This window comes from Prionailurus viverrinus, chromosome B3, assembly GCF_022837055.1.
Source record: "Prionailurus viverrinus isolate Anna chromosome B3, UM_Priviv_1.0, whole genome shotgun sequence".
NCBI lineage: Eukaryota > Metazoa > Chordata > Mammalia > Carnivora > Felidae > Prionailurus > Prionailurus viverrinus.
This window is the reverse complement of record NC_062566.1, coordinates 136257535-136261961: the sequence shown is the minus strand read 5'-3', so window position 1 is coordinate 136261961 and position 4427 is coordinate 136257535. Positions and strand designations below refer to the sequence as shown.

At 42.8% G+C, this 4427-nt stretch overlaps 1 long non-coding RNA gene across 1 annotated transcript; it reads right to left on the bottom strand.

Annotated features, from left to right (window-relative positions):
• Window positions 1–1485: 1485 nt before the first annotated feature.
• On the bottom strand, window positions 1486–3457 carry LOC125169053 (uncharacterized). The gene is made up of 4 exons (XR_007153418.1): window positions 3376–3457; window positions 2638–2824; window positions 2104–2239; window positions 1486–1596 (listed from the first exon to the last, which is right to left on the bottom strand). It is a non-coding gene; the product is annotated as an uncharacterized LOC125169053 (long non-coding RNA).
• Window positions 3458–4427: the final 970 nt, after the last annotated feature.

Below are 4427 nucleotides of genomic sequence, written 5' to 3'. Positions count from 1 at the left end.
TTTTTCCTTAACCGTGGGATCCGTACCTCATTCCTTTAGGAGACCAAAGAAGGAGTCTTCAGTGATGTGTTTTGACTTTGGGTGGCCAGAAAATGTGTGAAGTATCTCTCATGCACTGCCTTCTTTGTGCTTCAAAAGCATCCACTAATCAGAGATGCAAAGGAAGGAGAGAGAGAGACACCACGATGTGCCCTGACTTGGAACGTCTCTTCTCAACACCTCAAGATTTGGTGGTTTTGTTTCCCAAGACTTATGGATCCATTCATCAAGTTCCCAAGAGCACGCTGATTTTACATATGGTTCTGCCTACTCTGTGCCTTCCGAGATGATCAAAACCCACACTATTTTAGTAGAAAATAAATAAATGCATAAGGAGAGCATTATTCTTCTCAGGCAATCACCTTTTCTTCATTACAGCATTCTAGTTGCCGCTCCTAGTAATGGATATATATTTTTATCCCTCTTTCATCCCTGCCACGAGGAAGCAGGATAACCCTCCCTCTTCCCCCAGGAGACTCGTCTTCCATCAAAGGAGAGATGACTACGGCTTGAGTGTCTTTCTTCGCTCTCCTACTTTCCTGCCTTAACCATTCTCATCTCATCTTCCCTCATTTTTGTTTACATGAAAGAAGTTTCTCCATCTCCCCAGCTATTCTCTTTGAAGGAAAGCAGATAAAGCCTCCCGTCAAGTTTATCATCATTATGGTCATTATTTACCATGATGATCTGTGTTCTTGAGAGTATGGAGTTGGGTCTCAGATCGCTGGAAGAAAACTCTTTTTCACACCTTGGTGCAGCAAGCACCAAGTGATTAGAAGACCCCTGAGCTGATGGTGTCCTTGGACGCCCTGTACCTGCATGATTTCTCCTCACCCTTCCCAGCCCCTGTCCCACTGCTGCCCCAGTGTTTGTTGCTACTGGAGATAGAGGAAGCACACGCTGTGAGAAGAGCATTAAAATAAAATTTGTCACAGCTAACCGTGATGAAAATAGCCTTGCTATTAAGGGGGAGTCTTTTGGGTCGCCCGTGAGCATGGAAGCAAGATAGATACCAGAACTTTCCTCCAAATATTCCATTCCTTCCCTATTTGGCACTAAAAATAACTGTAATCTAAAAATACGCTGATGGAGAGACAATATAAATCGCAGTCCCATAATTTCTCTCCACCAGTGAGTTTGGGCAGAGGTTTCGGGTACTATTTCCAGGTGGGTGGGTGTGATCATCCGGAGAGATGTCTTCCGAGTGCTCCTCTCTCTCTGTGATGGGGCCTGGCAGCACTCCACGTGGTGGCCACTGAGTCCCTCTAGACTGGTAGGGAGAACGATTCCAACATGGAGGAGTCCCAGGCACACAGGGTGGATGGCTTCTTTGCTCCTCAGTTCATTAAGTGGCAAGGGCTATTTGTTATTGCAGCATAACTTGGCTTCAGTACCTGGACAGAGCACCTCCACAGGAGTGAAGAAAAGAGAAAGGACCATTTTCTGAATCAGACTCCACCTCTTTGTGACTACAGATTCATATAGATAAGCCAGCTTCTGCAGCCTCACCATCCTTATAGCTCAAATGAAGAGGCGTCACTTCCGATCCCCTGCAAACTGAAAATAATAAATGTTAAACAACTTTGAGTAACATGCAAACTTTAAGTGGCCGTTATAGTTAGGCTGATCTGGGACCATGGCTATCTAATGGTTTTATAAATAACTTTTTCCTCTATATGTTAGATTGTCATCTCTCTCCCACTTATTATCTTTTCAATTATATTTCTGGTGAAATTTAAAAAAAGATAAGTAATAACCGATTCACACAGACTACACTGAAGCATTGATGAAAAACTGCGTTTCAGCTTTTCTTAAAGAATAATAGGTATCAAAAGTCATGGCTATCTTCCATCCTACCCCCACAGACAGAGTGAAAGAGTCATAAATGTGACTTTTTTTTTTAATTTTTAATGTTGATCGAAGCAATCTATGGTTACAGTTTAATGAATCAAATAGTGTATAGTCCCTGGTCCCAGTCACATCCATCTCCAAATCGCCCTCTTCAGACCCACAACTTACATCTCATATACATATTTAGTTCTTTATTATATTTTTAAAAGATACCTCCTTGCTGTGCTTTCTTGTTTTCTCTTTTCAGGTGTTATTTATTGCCTTAATTCCATGGAAAATGTCACGCTAAAGGGTTGGACACCTTTCTGCAAGCAACTGGGAATCTCTGGAAACAGGTTGAATCACGAACCTGGGGAAAGATGCATTCCCCAGACAAGTCAGCTCTGGGCCAGGCATGGGGTCACAAGGAATGAGAAGACACTGGGCAAGCACCCCCCCCCCAACTGGTGAGGCCTTAAAACTGCTGATGGATGGAGGGAAGGCACCATGGAGAGGAGATGTGACATGATGGATAAGTAATTCTGCCATGTGACAGCAAGTATGGCACTGACCTGAGGAAGGAAGAAATGGTAAATCCATCTTTGAAGGAAGCTTAAGCTTTTCTGTGCCCACCCTGATTTGTTCTTTTCTCTACCTTCTTTGTAAAGCAATTGACACTGGCTTCTAAATCCATAAGAGAAAGGATGCTGCTATGGCTATGTGACAAAGACCGGATTCAATCCAGATGGTCATGATGAAGACATTCACCTATTATTTTGTGCTTCCGTATCCTTAGTTGGCTTTGGCTTGATGGCAGTGAGGTAGATGATCCACTATCTGTGTTTGAGGACTTGTTTTAAGGGACTCAGGATATTGTCAACAGATGGAATCCATTTTGCTGGAATTTCACAGATGAACTCATGGGCTAATGAAACACTCTCTGGTCAAGCGTACCCTTGGAGATGGGGAGAGATGAGAGTCAAAAAGCAGGGTGAGGAGAAAGTCAGAGAAGATAAACTGCTCAACAGTTGAGACATCCTTTCTCACATCCCATTTCATATTTATAATTCATCTATGAGGTAGATATAGCAAGTATAGTAACTTAGACAGTCCAGGTGAAGAAACAGTCTGAGGAACTTTCCAGAAGACTTCTTGGAATAACAACAGGTGCCCTGACTTGGGAGTCAAACCAGGTCTTTGTTTATATTTCAAATGTTTCAGTCACAAGTTAAGGCAATGAATGTTAAACAGCCTTAACGATATGTAAGCCTTAAGAATTATTATGGTTACGCTGGTCTTACCCCTAATTATCTGATATCTTAGGCAAACTGCTTAGCTTGTCAGAGCATCCATTTCCTCAAATACGAATTGGAGGTGACAATAGTTGCTTCAAGCTATTTGTTGAACATCTGGGGCAATGCTATCTAATACATAGTGTTCACCTGCGCCTGAATTACCAAAGGGTTTTGTGCATATTGACTGACATACAGCAAGCTTGTGACGTACCAAGCTTATACAGCAAGGTTCAATGATGACCGTATGCTCCATCTTGTAGGTAGGCAGCTCAATGCGTGAGCTTGAAGCCATAGTCCCTACACAGCACTGCCTCACTCTTTGGAAACATATACAAGGCTGCATAGGTTCTAGATTCTAGATTCTTGGTGAATGCTGGTATCTTTGAGCAACATTCCCGGGATTCCATGGAAGTAAGTGTTAGAAATCTCTGGTGAAATAATCACCTGGGATTCCTCCCAATGCATCAACCTTCTCATGTCTTCACCTTCCTCCTTGCTCAGCCTAAATTATTTTAGGAATACTTTTGTCAACACCCCCAAATCCCTTACTCTCTGCTTTTCACATCCATCTGAGTAAAACCCAAGCCCCAGCTGAACTCAGTGGTTCACTTGTCTTCACTCAAGAAGGATGTGCTGCTGGAGATCGCCCAGGAAGGCGGAATGCATAGATGTTCGTCTTCAAAAGTGGGATCACCCCCACCAGGAAGTCCTCTTGTATTTCCTTGGCCCATTAAGATCCTGTTGTCACAGCAAGTATTTCAAACCCTTACTACCTCTCTCAAATCTCTGTTGTAACTACCCTCACAACCCACAGAAGAGAACAAAACCTCCAAGTTCTCAGATACAATGGAAGTAGTGGGATAAGAACTCCCTCAACTTTCTCTGAATGCTAAACCTTCCACTTACTGTGTCCTATCCTTCTATTCTGGTAACTTTGAGGAGACACCCCCTTCCATTTGAGCTCCTTTCCATCCTTTGTTCTGAGATAGCCTTCCCTGTTCTTGAGAATCTTAAAATCTCATCATCCCTTGTCTGTCTCCAGTACATTTCTCTAGATCCTTCACATCGATACTTGTTCACTGAATCATGATCTTCCCATTTTTAGAGAAAAAAAAACCACTTTGTTGCTCTCAGTGTTCCTCTGATTAACACCTTATCTTACTTCTCCTTTTTGAGACACCTTATAAAAAGAGCCTCTTTCCTCCTACGATGCCAGACACTCACCTCTTCCCTTACCTCTCTCTGTCCTCTGATAATCTCTAG